This window comes from Rattus norvegicus, chromosome 11 (assembly GCF_021556685.1).
Source record: "Rattus norvegicus strain SHRSP/BbbUtx chromosome 11, alternate assembly SHRSP_T2T, whole genome shotgun sequence".
Taxonomy (NCBI): domain Eukaryota; kingdom Metazoa; phylum Chordata; class Mammalia; order Rodentia; family Muridae; genus Rattus; species Rattus norvegicus.
This window is the reverse complement of record NC_141544.1, coordinates 92,834,993-92,851,830: the sequence shown is the minus strand read 5'-3', so window position 1 is coordinate 92,851,830 and position 16,838 is coordinate 92,834,993. Positions and strand designations below refer to the sequence as shown.

The 16,838-nt window shown below is 44.6% G+C and overlaps 1 protein-coding gene across 3 annotated transcripts in view; it reads left to right on the top strand.

Moving 5' to 3' along the window:
* Positions 1-16,838, top strand: part of Map3k13 (mitogen-activated protein kinase kinase kinase 13) — a 144,395-nt gene that overhangs the window by 49,011 nt on the left and 78,546 nt on the right. Inside the window, 1 exon segment of one of the 3 annotated variants that reach the window (NM_001443859.1) lies at positions 4,488-4,703. The gene's annotated coding sequence lies outside the window, so the exon portion shown is untranslated. 3 annotated transcript variants of the gene reach the window in all.

The following is a 16,838-nucleotide window of genomic DNA, read 5'->3' as shown; positions in this document are numbered from 1 at the left end:
GACTAAGAATTCAGGTCTCTGCTCATGCTGTCCTTAGAGTTATTATCCTAGCTTTAAATAGTGTTCCCAGTTTACCAAGCATTCTGGGGCTGAGTATATTTTCATTGGTTGTCTTATGTCTGTTCTTTGTCACTAGCCATGACATGAGGAGGCCAGACTTGTGCCACTGCTTGCTTTTGAGCCCCAAACGGTGTTCATCTGAATCACATAGGTTGAAAGTAGGAGAGACAGTTCCCTCAAAATGGGGACAGGAAGGGAGCAAACCTAATGGGAAAGACGGGTGTCCACTACCTCTTGTTCTCCTCCTCCACTTTGAGACCGAGTGTGGTTGCTGCCTTGTGCCTTGATTCCCCTCGCCTTGGACTTACAGTCCATCTGCTTCCACTTCCCAAAAGCTGGAACTCGAGTCCTGCCGCGCCACACCCCGAGTGGTTAAGCAGGGTTTGAGTTTATTTCTATTTCCCGAACCCGTTTTCAGGAAGTAACTTCTCCCTTTCTCTGTCACTGTCCCCAGTGCTCACCCCGTGCCAGTCCTAGAAGATGGGTGAGCTGGGCAATGCCATGCAGATGGTAACGCTTTCATTCTGCTCTTTCAGTGTGTAAAGCATCTCCACTAAGTCCCAGGCAGTATTTTTAGACCTCCGACTGCTTGGTTGTGGCACAGCACCGTAATTTGTGTTATGGATGACGTAGTTGGAAGTTGCTAAATATTTGATCAATTGCAAGCATTTGCTCTCATGAGTTTGCACTATCAGTTGGAATCCCTATAGACTTCACTACTGAGCCTGCCTTTGGCAGGGGGGATGCATTGAACTCCATTATGCCGGCAAGGTCTGTCTGGCTAGCATATAGCACTCAAACAATTTCCCTTCTACAGCTGATCTGATGTGTTGTTATCCTTTGGAAAAATACTGCAGAGTAGCGATCCAGTTACCTAATATTTCTAATGCTTGGTAAACTACTGGGGACTTTTTTTTTTTTTAAATCAGGGTACTAGCTCTAAGGACAACATGAGCAGAGACCAGAACTCTTTGTCCATACAGAGGACAGACAAAAGGGTTTCTCTCATCATAAAGATGATTGTAGAATTTACCTACATGAGATTTTTATATTTTTAACATTCATCAGTATGTATTCAATGCTAAAATTTTATTCATAATGATTTGAAGAACTTATGAAAAACATGCATGTTGATGTTGGGAGGAAATTCAAGCTCAAAAAAAAAAGGAAGAACAAGCAAAGTGTTAACTACAAAAAACGTGCATACCAGACAAGCAGGCTCTGACAGCCTACAGGGACAGAGATGGTAACTCACTGAGTTCCCCTGTAGTCGCCTGAAATGTGGGTGTCTAATCCCTGGTGCTATGCAGTGGTCCAGTCCCCTGACTGAGTTCTTTTTCTGGGAGACAGAATGCAAGAAGACAGACACACAGAAAACAAATGAAATTGAAGAGCTGACTGAGGTCTTTAATACCAAAATTCCCTTGTTGATTAATTGTGCATGAGAGTGGAGAGTTCAGACCTGTATTCATACACACACACACACACACACACACGCACACACACACACTCACACACACTCACATACACACTCACACACACACACTCACATACACACTCACACACACACTCACACACACACACACACACCCTGAATGTATCTGATCTAGTCTTATTATAATAAAAATGGAGATAATATATTCTTTCCATAGTTTTGTTTCATGTACCTGAGTAGCTGTTGAAATTTCTCTTCTAAAGGGGTGAGGAGTCCAGGGTGTTTACTAACAAACCAACTACTGATAGGGCACTTCCTTCCACCTGCTGATGACTGTGCTAAATCCTACATGTGCCGCTTTATTTAACGCTCACACAGTACATAGTGTAGCCTCTCATAGACTTTGTTACAGAGGAGAAACTGAAGCTCAGGCAGCCTGGACTCCCATGAGAGACTGGCACTCAAAAAGCCTGGTTCCCACATCTCTGATGGCAGCCAGGGAGGAATCTGAGTCTGCATGCATCAACATTTGAAGTAACTGTACTCTTCTTTTTTTCTAAAAGTTTTGATCAAAAGTAGCCACCAAGTTTTGGTCTTAAGCCCTGCCTTAGTTTCTAGCTTCATAACAAGCCATAACACGCACACACATACATGTACACAAACACACACACACACAGACACACACACACACACACTTCTCACAAAGAACAAAAACTAAAACAGCTCACACTTTCATAGCGAAAAGCATACCCTTGCTTAGATTTGTATCTGCTGATGAATTTCTAAAATGTTCTTAGGAAAGAAGACCAGAATCATCTTCTGGTCATTACTGAAACCTGAAAGCGTTTCTTGAAAGAGCCCACTCACCTTTCAGTGGCTGCGCAGTACCCCACGCTTGTCTGCATCTGCATGCTGATGTCTAAAGCTACTCGAGGTGGTGGGATTCAGCGGATGTTTCTAGAGGTGATTATACTGCGTGGGAGCGACTAGCCACATGTGACTTTTTTATTTAAGTTAATTAAAATTTAAGAATTTTGTTCCTCAGGTACCCCAGGCACCTCGCACTCATTAGCTGCTTGTGGTGACTACGTCTGTGCACCCCTGGCTGTGGTGACCACAACCATGCATTGTACCAGTGCAGCAGGTTCTCTTGGATGCTTCCCCTTAGAGCTCACACCTTACATGTTTGTCTTCCTCTCCCCTTCCCCATAAACATGACCTGGCCGTCCTAACCTTTGTCGGCCGGTCGGTGGTTCTGCAGTACAGGGAAGGCTGTTAACCCGGTCCCAGCTCACCAGACTGAAACGATGAGTCCACACAGCCATCTTGTTTTACTTGACCAGACAGTGTGTCAAGCTGCAGCCTTGGCTGCCTTAATTAGAAGCACATACAGACTTGGCATTGTTGAACAGACCGTCCCTGCCACTGGTGGCCTTGCTAGAAACGCTGCTGCCACCTGACCTTTGCTATGATTGTGGCAGCTTCTAGAGCACAGCCAGCTGGCTTTTAAGACAGCTTTATTCAGACAGAGTTACATGCAAAGTCACGTGTAATTTAATACACATAGCTTGGTGTGCTAGTTCACTAACCTTACTGACACAGAGCACAGTGAATCCAGAGAATGGGCGTGCATCCTCTTCCCCTTCTTCCCGTGGAATGATTCGTAAGTAAGCTTGGTGTCTTGGATATTTGGCATAGTCTTTGTGGTGCACACAGGGCCTGCCAGCACCATTTCTACACTGTAGTACCCAGGGGCAATCCTAACTTGATAGATAAGCTTCCGTGGTCCATCTTTGCCACAGTAATAGTAATAGTAAGTCTTCAAACTTCTTTACAGAGGTCTGTCGCCTCTATGCCGTCGGAGTCTAGTCCTCACATAAAACAGTAGCGGAAAGTTTCCATAACAAACGACACTTTCCCTTCTCTGAGCACCACGTTTCACAAGAGGCCTTATAGTGAGCATTTCTGTTCTTACTGGGGCTCAAAGATTTGAGACCATTTTACAAATACAAAGAATGATGATCTCTGTTTGGAAAGTATTGGTGTTTGTAAGGCAAAGTGTTGGGGAGAAGATGGTCTGTTGCATTAGCTCCTATTTTACTATAACATTTAAAGACTTAAGGAGTAAAGAATTGTCTGTCATGAGCCTAGTTAGTGAGCGAACACGGTTGTTTTTGCTGCTAAAATTTTAAGAGTCCTTTTAGAGCCTTGTCTTAGCTGAATATCAGACATTGAATAAAACCAATGAGGGAATGTCTCCCTTACTTAAATCTAACCGTAGATTACCCTTCTCCTCCCACTTTCGCTGCATCACAAAAGTCAGGAACACATTGTGATGAAAGAAATACAGCTTATGTAATTCGTCTTAGAAAGCTGCATGCACCCTTGCCCTGTTATTTTTGGTGTTTCAAGTTGTGTTGTGGGATATATGCTTAGTGATCTGTCACCAATCTTAGAAACAAATTCTCTGACCTTGATTTCTTTTCATTACTAAACATCAAGTCAGGGTTATAGGAAATCACTCTAATAGCTCTAGTGAATAAAAAAAATATTTTATCTTTGGGAGCATCGATCCTTCTAAATTCTACTTGGCCTCCTTCAATCAATAGCAAGAACAATGTGTTTATGACTGTCACAGCTCGCTCGAGTGTTCTCTCTCTCTCTCTTCTCTCTCTCTCTCTCTCTCTCTCTCTCTCTCTCTCCTCTCTCCTCTCTCCTCTCTCCTCTCTCCTCTCTCCTCTCTCCTCTCTCCTCTCTCCTCTCTCCTCTCTCCTCTCTCCTCTCTCCTCTCTCCTCTCTCTCTCTCTCTGCTGCAGCTCTGCTGGTCTGGTTTAAGGCCGTGATAGATGTCTGATTGGCGGGCTCTGTTTATTCTGTGACCAGATTCTTTCTAAAAGAGGGCTGGCCATACCTGCCTGAAGCCTATTGGCTGGGTATACTCAGGGCCCTCCCTCTTCTCCCCCCCACCTCTTCCTTCACAGCACGCACAGCCACTAAGTCTGTGCGGAATCCTAAACCAGCCCAATTTACATCCATTCATGAATGTGTGACGTCAGCAAGCTTTGAGCTCCTTTGCGGTGGGCCAGAGGATTGTGTGGGTAGAATCCCCTCCCCCTTATTTTTCCGATTCTGCAAGGCTCTTTAGATTAACCTTCCATCTTTTTAAAGCAAGAAAATGGAACAGCATGTGTAGGAATTCTTCATTGTCGTGAGTATTACACTCGTTTTCTGTTTCGTCAGCGTGTATCTCACAAGGACAGACGGGGAATTTATTTGTGCTTTAAGCTTAGTAGAAAACTGATGTTACTGGGGGGAGCGCTAAGGTGAAAGAGATAGAAAAAGCCCGTAGGAAACCTGAACCGCCCCCACCCCACAATCCCGGCCCGGCTCAGCTACTGACAGCTGGTTATTTCTTCGCCTGTCTGCCTGCTAGACCTGGACATTTTTTGATTACGGCTCTGCACGTTACCTTGGGATGCTCGCTTGGTTTGTCTTAAAGGGAGATGCAGCTCCCTTCCAGAGGATGTGGATGTGTTGTCGGGGAGCCTGGGAGGATACCAGGAAGGAGCTGCAGAAAGTGGGGCCAGAGAGACCCACTTGCCCAGCACTTGTCTGCCGAGCGGCTGTCCTTTCTGCCATGTCTCACCCTTCACCTTGCCTTTGTTTCCTAATCCTGGAGCAGCCAATATCTCGCGTTTGCAATACGGGAAGATAAATACTTCCCGTTCGACCGTTTTTTCCAAAGCCTTTATGATGAGAGAGAGCATTTGGATATATTTGCTATTTTTATATATTATTTTTATACTAAAAAATCTGCAGTGAAGGCTAAACAGGAATTATCCTTAAATTGTAAGGATATATTTTTAAAGATTGCTAGTGATGTTATTTCTCCCCGTGTTCCAGAATTGTATTGTAAGGAAATGTAACTGGGTAGTTTTCTAAGGCGAACTTCCAATAGAAGAGTGTACGCCACTGTGTTTTGGAGATAGAGGAAAGTTCTGATGCCTTCCACATGTAAAGTTGGTTTGATAATTTGTTCATCGTTTCAGCCAGACATACCTGTGGTTGTTTTCCAATGCTCCGGTTTATTTTGAGGAAAGGTGTGACATTCAAGAAAACGGATGTGGCACTGTCATGTTCTGTCCAGGGTGGTCCCGGAGCGCAGGTGACCTAACTGCACTTCCCAACTTTGAGCAACTGATGTACTGCTCTGAGACACACATTTGATGTTCCTTCTGGGGTGGGGGAGAGCCATCATTTCTTGTCACTCAGCCATGTCTTAGTCACTTTGTGTAATCGATGCTTCATTTTGAGTTTCTCTTCTAAGCAGAGGTTCTAAGTCGTTGTCCCTATTTCCAGATCATTCCTTCGTGGATTAGTTTGGGGGAAGGGTTATTCTTAATCTTCCAAATGAACATGCATTTAAAAAAATTATTATACCTGAAGCTGAAATATTTTATTTTCTTTCTCAAATTAACCTTGTATGTATGCTGTCAATTTTTTTGTTTGTTTTTGGTTTTGTTTTTGTTTTCTGTGTATTTTCATGCCCTAGAACTGTAGAAGGGAACCCTCTGCCTATTGCCCAGACAATGGTAGTTTTATGTTTTGTTGTTTTATTTGCTTAGTTCAACATATTCAATACTATTTTAGATATAATTCCCTATATTTTAAAATACCTCAATATATTGCAGCATTTTCTGTTCTGTATCCTTCCAAGACTCTGTTGAAAGCATTTCCAAAGATACATTAAACTGTTGAAGTCTACCAGAAGACCAAATCCTTAACCTTTTAAAACATTGTTTATATATTCAAAGCATTTTGAGAAATATTCATTAGACTCCACTTTTATGCATAGTTTATTAAATCAGAGTTTTATTTCCAGGAAAAAAACTTAGCCTGCACTTAGGTGGAGTGAAGTAAAACTGTCCCTCTGTGGCACAGAGTGAGTCTGGATCCCACTGTCCCCACTCCTAGAGCCTGTATTCCAGATTATATTTATTTTCATGTAATAGCGTACTTGTGGGATAAAACAATAACTCTTAATTGTTTAATATCAAACAATAAAATGCTGTGTATCAGCGATTATCAACAGATGCCTTTCTGTCTAAACGTTGAAACTACTCCAGGAGTAGGAATTAATTTATTTAGGAAACAAAGTCAATCAGACCAAAGCTGTGTCCTGGAGAGCTGGTGACAAAGTAGTTCCCAAGGGCAAGAGGCCACATCACGGATGTGTAACACAACAGCCAGCCTTGGGTGGCTCGACCTGGAGCTTGGTTTGCACTGTCTGCTTGCCTTCCCCTGGGTGCCACAGCTCAGTAGCCACATGAGGAGCTCACGTGACCCCAGATAGCCAAGAGGCTCCACTCTCCCAGGTAGTGCGGCCTGACACTTGTATTCTCTGTTAACTTTAAAGAGCATTGCCTAGGAACATTGCTGGCTGAAGAGGAAAAAAGTTATTCAAAGGACATCACTCCACACTCCTGCTATGTCAGGTATTATTTGGGGGAAAAAGGGAAAGAGTCAAGGTTTTAGAAAATGCGATTTTTACTCCCAAGAAATCTAGACGGTAAATTAGACATTGACTCTAACATTAGAATTCACTACATGATTTTTCTCTTTCCCTCCCCTTCTCTTTTCCATCCTTCCCCCTTCTTTTTCTCTGCTGGGTGGTTTTTCATATGTTCACCATGACCACAGTCAACTTTAGAATATTTTCACTATCACAGAAAAGCAACCGTACAGCCATCAGCGGGCCGAGCTCATTTCTCATCATCATCATCCTCCAGCACCAGACAGCCACCAGTCGACCTCCCTTCTTATGTCTCTTTGCTTAGTCTGGAGATTTCTTATAGGTGAAATCATATGACTCATCGTCCTTTGTAATTGGCTTTTCCCACTTTTTCCAAAGTTCATCCTTGATTTACGTAAAACACCAGTACTTCATCTCTTTATGCTGCCGATGATATGTACTTTGTACATAGTCAGATCGCCGCACTTCTCTGTCCATGTGTGACATGGGCTAGTTCTATTTCAGCTACTGAGAATCCCACTGCTATTTATATTCACGTATACGGTTTGCCTATCTTTCCACTTCTCCTGGGATAGAAATGGCGGGTCATGCGATAACCGTACAGTGAATGTTTGAGGAAATGCTGAACTGCTTTCTAAGTTGACAGCACATTACTGTCAGCAACACACGAGAGTTCAAACCTCTCCATGTGCTGGGAAGCAGCAGCTGTTACCGCTTGTGTCTTGAGCATCCCCCTAGTCATCTGAAGTTGCCTCTCCTTGTGCCTTTGTTGACATCTCTAGGGGCTAAGGATGTTGAGCATCTTTGAGGTGTTTACTGGTCATATGTCTATCTAGAGAAATGTTTGTTCAGACCCTTTGCATATATTAAAATTAATCACCTATGCTTTTATTATTGATTTATGAGAGTCCTTTCTGTTCTCAGGATATAAGCTGGGTAGAGCTCAGTGATTTGTCCTTTCTCCTAGGCCATGGACTGCCTTTTTCTTGGTGTTGAGTATGAAAACCCAAGTTTTTATGAAGTTCAGTTTCTTTTTATCCTTCCTTTGTGCTTTTGACCTTTGTCAAAGGCAGTGTTCCCTAACAAGGCCATTAAGGTCCATCCCTGTGTTTGCATCTAGACAGTTTGTATTTTTAGCTCAAAGTTCAGTTAAGTTTTCAACATGACATGAGAAAGGGATTGAACATCGCTTTAGAATGTGGCTATCCAGGTGTTCAGGACTGTTGGTTTAAAAGCATACTCTTTCTCCTTGTGCCATTCTGTCAGGGAACTTTCAGCAACAAAATACTGCTGCCTGTGATGGCCTACCCCGTAATCCTACATGGGAGGTAGAGGCAGAGAAATGAGGTACTCAAGGCCATCCTTAGCCAGAGTGAGTTTGACGCCAGCCATAGCTGCAGGAGAGCCTGTCTCGTGAAACAACGCACCGGACAGACCAGATGCAATGCTTCTATTCCTGGACACTCATATTTAACTGGCCTAGACACAGCTTAGTCACCTGAACTTTTTTTTTTTTAAGATTTATTCATTTATTATATATAAGTACACTGTAGCTGTCTTCAGATACACCAGAAGAGGGCATCAGATCTCCTTACAGATGGTTGTGAGCCACCATGTGGTTGCTGGGAATTGAACTCAGGACCTCTGGAAGAGTAATTCGGGTGCTCTTAACCGCTGAGCCATCTCTCCAGCCCATCACCTGAACTTTTGAAAGCTCCCCTGCTATATGTAGACAGGGTTGAAAGTGATTTGTGTGGGTCATTTTGGGGTTAGTCTTAGGAAAAGGAGAGGCGCGCTACTTCTGGGTAAGGACAGAAGATGAGTGAAAACAGAATTCTGACATGCACAGGAGGAGCGATACACCCAAGGCTACTCATACTAGAGAGCAGGGCTCTTAGCCATAGGAGAGGCATTGCCACAGGGGCGTGTGAGCATTTATTTAGCACTTTGCACGTGGTTATAAACCTCTTCAGAGCTTCTGTGTGTATTTCATTTAAATATAATCCTCATAATACAAAGTGTATACTGTTCTCATTCTGCATCTGAGACAGAAGGCTGCCGACTCAACCAAAGAAACCAGAGAATACATGTAGGACTCAATGTTCAAATTCAGTTTTCCTGCCCAATCTTTCCTTCATGTGCTGCAGATTTTGAATTGGGTAGTAGTGTGAATTTGTACTGATCTAATCTAGCATGAGTTACAGGTCTTTTCTAATCCTGCTTTGGGCTGGACAAAGAGTAAAATAAGCCATTGTGGGCTGCACGGTTGAGGGGCTGGCACAGCAGGTACAGGGGAAGATGAGAGGGTGAAGCTGACGAGGATTATCATGTTGTAGGTGAGCATGGAGCCCAGGCTGCGGGGCTCCGTGTAGTTAACAAGAAAAGCCCTAAGAAGATCAAGGGCTCATATGCTGGGCTGGAGAGGACGATTGAAGTGGGCAGTAGAGAAACCATGATAGAAAAGAATGGGCCAAGGGTTGGCAGGCATAGCGGTGTGGTCTTTCATTCTTCATTTATTTGATCAGCACCTATTTAATGACTGGCCGTCTAGTATGTGTCTGGGGAACTAATACATGGCAGAGCATAAAGGAGACAAAAAGACTTGCCCTCTTGGGGCTTACTTTACTCCAACAGAAGGAGACAAGCAGCAAATGGACAACCCATTTACTGATAAATGTTTTCAAGGAGAAAAGTAAACATGGGAAGGGACTAGAGCGTAGTGGGGTAACGGAAAGGAAAAGAAGTTATCTTTTCTAGTTGAATTGTTCTTCAGGTATTAACTCTTCAAAGACCTTAAAGATCCAGTAAACATTGGCTAAGTCGGAAGGGAAAGAGGGAAAGGGGAGGGGGGAAGGAGGGGAGGCGTTGGCTGCCCTGAGCTGGAACCCTCAGTTCATCATTCTGTACTCAACACTCGGCACCCCATAAATACTGTATATTGCAAAGCGTGGTTTAGATGAGGGAGGCAGTGGTGGTTTCTCAGAAGGCAGACACAGAGAGAGAGAGAGTTGAAAAAGAGAGGTCTGTGAGTATTTATGTATCTGTGAGAGAGTGTGTGTGTGTGAGTGTGTGTGTGTGTATGTGTGTGTGTGTGTGTGTGTGTGTGAGAGAGAGAGAGAGAGAGAGAGAGAGAGAGAGAGGAGTGTTCTCATAGCATCAGCCCTGGGGATCAGTGCCTCAGGTCAAGGTTAATGCGGGTGGTGATCCCAGATGCATCAGGCCGAGCAGCACTGGTGGAGTCAGTTGGAGCCGCACTTAAGCATCTTTCAGTTTTTCCACATCAGTCTGAGTTTCACATGCACACTACCTTGAAACATTCCCTGCCTTCTTTTATCTCAATAACTGCTTACATTAAAAAGTAAGAACAACCACTTCATGGTAAAGAACTTGCACATGTAAGCATGAAGCAGCTAAGTTGACTGGTCTAGACCCAGAGTCTGGGTATTCCATGAATTTCTGTGCAGTCAGAGCAGCCATGCTGAAGCTGTAGAACTTTGCTTTGGATGTTACCCTTTTGCCACCACGTACACTTTGATGAACTTATCTACAGAAAGAGAGAGGAGAGAAAAGAAAAACCCCACGGCAGAGTTAAAACTGGAAAAACCTATTAGCTTTACACCCTCTCTCATGACTCGCGTGTCCTTTCTAAGACGGGTTTTTAAAGACAAGCATACCTTTTTGCTTATCTGTGCTAAGACCCAAGTCACGACGTAGGAAGGCCTGCATGGGCTCTGACCATTCTCAGAGATGCAGTCGCCCTCCTGGTGCCTTTCTCCTCTGGGTCCATTTTAATCCATGAGATAAAAGCGGAACGTCTAAGAGTCAGCTGACCCTCTACTTCTGACAGTGTAGGACCCTGGCCGTGATGACCGACATCTACCCGGCATATGGCCGTTTCTGAGGCAATCTGCTCCCGTTCACTCTAGCCCTTTCACACGGCTTTAGTAGCACTTCCATGGGAAGTGGCTGCAGCTGGCGGGCTGTCTTGAGCATCTCAGGTAGAGCAGGACAAAGAGGGTCAGTAAATCTCAGACCTGCCCAGGACTTCCTCTAAACCAGTTAGATCTCCACCTTCCTGATGCCCATTTAGCTAAGGGTGGTTTCAAAATCACGCTGGGGCTGTGGTGACCTTGAATTCCTGCTCCCCCACCGCCCAGGTACTGGGACTGCAAGTGTATGGTCTATGCCAGGCTGTGCTGTCTACTCTTACAGCTGTAAGGATTTTGTGCGTCAACTCCCTTTAATACCATTATTTCTCTGTGTGACAGTGTGATGAAAAGCTGTCTTCTTTCAAAACCCAATTGTGTGTTGCAAGGCAACCCTCAGAAAGTGCCCAAGATCCAATATTAATTGTTTAAAAATCTAAGGGAAAACAATTTAGGCTTTCTGCAGTTGCTTGTCTCCAGTGACTTCCTGGACCGGGGCAGGGGTGGAACTGGCAGTTCTAAGGCAATTTCGTGAAATTATGGCTTCAGAAAGGTTGGAGAAGAAAAGATTGAGTTGATTGGGGTGTAGGGCTGAAGAAATGGCTGAGGAGGAAGGAGAGGGGAAAATGATAAAAGGTGTGGAGAACAGAGGCCAAGGAGACCGTGGCTGAATCAAGGAGGCTGATGGCAGCCGGGACTGCAGTTCTCACCTGAAACTGGGGGAAGTCGCTGCAGGATCCAGACTGAAAAAGATTCTGTTTTAGAGTCCTGAAGGGGACTGTCACAGTTGCTATTACTAAGAGGGATTGATTTGCAAAATAAGTCCACAGAGGCGTCTTACTACCCCCAGGCACGGGCCTGCATTGTTAGCTGCTGGCAGGCCTGCATTAATGGGCTCCATTAGACTATCTGCAGGCGTGGAGAGCCGTGGGTAACTGAGTCTAATTCGATAAAGCGCCAGAGAACACCGCACAAGCCGGATCGCATTCTCCAGAGAAAATAACCTCGTGACTGAAGTAAGAGTAAGCATTTTATTAATCACACAGCAATCATTTGCCGTATCACGACAGATTTAAGTGCAGATGCATATTGAAGACAGACATCTGCACCGGACCCACAGCTTTTCAGAGTGTGACTTCCACACCTCAGTCCTAGGCTCCCTTTCATTTTGTTGGGCAGAGCAACTTCTGGGAAATGCCCACATGACGGTGCAGCTGGGAAGGCTTCAGAACCGATACGAAGACAGATTTCACTATTTTGCTGTATTCTCCCTACCCCCACCTTCCTTTCTCTCGAGTCGAATCCCTTCCATCTGTTCATCTATGAGGAAAAAAAAAAACTGAACATTTGTTTTATGTTGCTTGTGCTAATTTTTGAAGCTATGCCTTTAAGTACTCCCAGAGACGTCTTGGAGAAAGAAACACAATCGTGGGGCTTTGCTGGCTTTTGCTATGATTTTGGTCATTCAGGATTTTTTTTTCAATCACCATTCTCTGCTCTTCTTTGAGCATAGTTTATTTACATTATATTCCTCAGGAAAGTGTAGGTGGCTATCGCTTGAGTGAGAGCCCATCCTGGGGAACATAAGGAGACATATGGCCCCGGCTCAGAGACAAGGATGGTGCTGGGGATACAGCTCAGTTGATAGAGTGCTTGCCCAGTTTGCATGAAGCCCAGGTTCCAGTCCCACAGACTGCTGTGGTGGCACATAATTCCAGCACTGGAGAGGTGGAGGCAGGAGGATGAGTTCTAGGGGGGCAAGGGGGAGGGAGTATCTATATTAGCAATAAGGTGCGTGTGTGTGTGTGTGTGTGTGTGTGTGTGTGTGTGTTGCTTGGTATTAAACCAAAGGCCTTGTGTGTGCCAGGCAAATGCTTGTTGTCACTGAACGGCATCCCCAGCCTATGTAAGATTTCTTTCCACTGGATCTTACACGGTTGATCAGGATTTTGGTGTGTTTCATTCCTACTAACTAAAAGTTCATGGGGTGATTTTGAAAGCAGAGACCGTCCACTGAGCTTCTAAATGTCCTGGACCAGCCTTTCCCTCTCTCTTTCTCCCTCTGTCTAATGAGTATCCTGGTTGGTGCTATCCAGAACATCAACAGTGCTGAAAAGAAGGGGCCAGTGCCAGCTGCTTGCTGGGCCTCTCCAGGAGTCACCATAGGATTCCTACTCTGCTGATACACTTAGAACTGCTTACAATCAGGAAGCTGCAAAGTGTGTGAGCTTTACAGGCAAGTAGTGAAACAGCCTTAGTGGAGTGGTCAGCTTAGACTCCGCATGCTAACAATGGCAGAGTAATCAGCTCCCCTCTGGTCAGTTTGGAGCCATTGTCCCAGCAGCTTCAGCTGTCATGATAGACCATAAAGAAGCAGGACAAAAAACCAGCCTAGGAGGCTCTTTGTTTTGCTGGGAATATTCAGATAAGGTGCTCAGTGGGAGATACGCTGTGGTCTAGTAAGGCTGGTGATAAGGTTCATGGGCACTCAGACATAAGAACCAAAGTTCAAACCCACAGCACCCACAAAACACCTCTAATTCCAGTGTTTAGGAAGGGAAGACCCCTGGCAAACTAACTAGCTAGACTACCGGCAGCCATGAGCTCAGGACTGAATATTAAGGTCCTACCTCAGCCAGGTGTGCTGGCACTGCCTTTAATTGCAGCACTTGGGAAGCAGAGGTAAGCCAGTCTCTTTGAGTTCCTGGCCGCCCAAGGATACAGAGAGAGAACTTGCCTCAAAAACATTTAATTAAAATTAAAAAGTGGGAGCAGCAAGCATAATTCAATATCTAAGGTGGGATTCGGTGATTGGGGAAGATACCTATTGTCATCTTCTGGCTTCCACTTGCACACACGTGTGTCCATATACATGCCAACACACACACACACACACACACACACACCATCCACACAAAATACAAAACAGGAAAAGAAGGAAGGGGATGATATTTAGTATCTCAGTATCACTGTAGAGCAAAGCGAGTTACAGGACAGAACCACTCCATGGCAGCGCCTGTGCAGGAGACTAAGGGACCGAAGGAGAGAACCACTCCATGGCAGCGCCTGTGCAGGAGACTAAGGGACCGTAGGAGAGAACCACTCCACGGCAGTGCCTGTGCAGGAGACGACTTTACATCCAAGTCATGCCATGCTCATGAGTAATATGAATTTATGATGGTGACTTACCTAAAATAGCTTATACCCAGAGATTTTACTATGCTGAGAAACCATGCATTTCAGTAAACCATGCTCTGGACCGGATTCTGTGCGAGCTTCTAAGAAATATCTGGTCTCTTCCTCAGTAGTACTAGCCAAGGGTTTGTCAGAAACCAGGAAAACACATAAAAGGCTGAGGAAAAGAGAGTACTTTTCCTAGAAAATCCCTCAGATTACCTCCTGTATATAATTGTAAAGTATAGTTGATGAAACAAATGACAATGTTTTTCAGTTAGTATGTGATAGTTTCTCTCATGGCACGTGTCTAAATAAGAAGAAATAAACACAATTTTGTTCTCTTGCGTTTCTCAGTTGGCCCTTCCATATTACCTGCCCCTGTCAGGAGACAGATCTTCTCTGTCTCGTTAGCTTGATCTAGGTCCAAAGCGAGAAGATTTTCTTTCGGAAGTTTATAGACTACTTATAACTTATTTCCCCTGCTCTTTTGCCCACAAATATGCATTAGCACCTTTACAGCATTGGTTCTTACCATGAACCAGCCAAAGTGTGCTTCAGAGAAGTCTCCTAGTGTCCAATGTCATCTGCATTACCCAGGAACTTGTCAGAAATGCAAATTCCAGGCCTACTTCACTTCTGCCATCAGAAACGCTGGCAGCAGGTCCCGGCATCTGTGTTTAACAAGCTGACTAGTGGCGACTGGTGCATGCTAAAGTCTGAGACTCCTTGGTTTATAGCAAAGCTCAGATTTTAATGTGCATAGGAATTGATGGGGGTTTCATCTAAAACCAGGGTCTGGATACTTGGTGTGGCAGCCATCTAAGTAGCCCCCAGGTGAATCTGATGCTGCCAATCAGCTATCAAAGCTCTGCAGCCTGGATCTGGGATGCCGCTCCCCTTGTGTTAAAAGGCTTGGTGCTATTGGGAGGAGGTGGAGCTTGGAAAATGTGGGGTGAGTGACAGGTTTAGGCCATTGACAGCGTTTTCTTGGGATTATAGAGGCCAGTGTGGTCCTTTCTCTTGAGGTGAGCCGAGCTGCTTGCTTTACCACACACTCTGGTCGTGGTGATCTGACTTACCACAGGCCCCAAAGCAATAGCCAATTGATCATGGACTGAACTTCTCCAAAACTTTGAGCCAGGATAAACCTTTTCTCTTTGTAAGTTCTTTATCTCAAACATTTGTTGCAGTAACAGAAAGCTGATTAATAAATACATGTGGATCTGGAAGAACTATTATGGGCTGCTCCAAGAACTAGCACAATTAAGTAGGCTTCATCAAAGCTGTAAGTCTCCCACGAGTTCCCAAGGGAATGCAGCTCCCGGAAGGAGCTTTATGATCAACACTTTAAGAAAGAAAGAAGAAAACAGCTTATTTGCCCAATAACTGGAAAATACAGTGACTCCTCCTTCTCCACTAACACTGTGTTTACAAATTTACTTGGCAAGTAGAGTTTATTCTTAGGCCAAATCAACACTCCTGGTACTCTTGTGATCGAGTTCACAGAGAAGCACAGAACTGCAAACATCTGAGTGTGTGACACACTCTCGACCAATGTGGGGCAGAGGGGAGCTCTACGTTCTTACTTAGGCTCCCTGCTGCGGGTAGATGTCTTCCTGGTATAGTAACTCATGAGTCAAAACTAATACACTTCTACGAGAACTAACCCAGTCTCACAAGAGATCCGTCAACCTTCCGTACAATATCGTACTCAGGTAATCACATTCCAGCCTGAGTTGGTCAGCTGTCAGGCCCACATTGCGGCAGAACATGGCGTGTGGTAGAGTGAGCCGCTCACCTCTGAGGAAGGACATCACGATGCCAATGTCCTAAACCTCAGCGAGCCATCATCTTAACAGCAGGGCTTCAGGGTTGTATCCCAGACCTGATGGTTATCGGAGTTACGAGGGACAGCCAAAGATAGACACTTGAGGACGTAAGGAAGCCTTTGCAGCAGCAGGGGGATGGTCTCAGGTGGAACGAGCCCAGAGCAGCTTTGCAGAAGCATATTTATTGATTGTTATGCAGATGTTATTTTTAGAGCAAGTCAAGTTTCTCATACCGCAGCCTCTGATCGGATGTGTGTGCTATCTTAAGGACCACGTGGCCGCACACTTCTGTCCTCATTGCACAACACTTGTGCGGTATTGTGTAGTGCTCAGTAATACAAGAATTCCAGGTTTGCTGGGAATGTCCCCTAACTGAAGTCCTATGCGGGCCATAAAGTTCCTTCAGAAATACAGGTCCATAAATCTCAGAAAACAAATACCAATCAGGCACAAAACATTTCCTTGGAGCTCAGGTAGGCCTAAACACAATGTAAACACCCTGGTGTTCACGTCAGACACGATGGCTTTACTACTTTTCCCACCACACAGAACAGAACTATGGTGCCTCATAAAATACCTATTTTCAGGGAACTATACATGTTAAACGCCACGAGTCATTGGACCATGGATTTAATGTTAATCGATTAATATAAATGTACATGTTTAATTTCAATTTTATGGTATTTAAGCAGAAATGTAGGTGAAAAGAGGTTTAGAGCCATGAATAGGAAACCTGAGCACGTGGCCAGAGGCTCATAGAAACCTTACACTGTGTCTGTTTAGGAGCGAAGGTTCAGAGTTCACTGCTCCAGTCTTCCAAGAGGCCTCATATGATGTAGCCCTGTCAGATGAGAAGAATGAGCTGCCAACTGTACAGT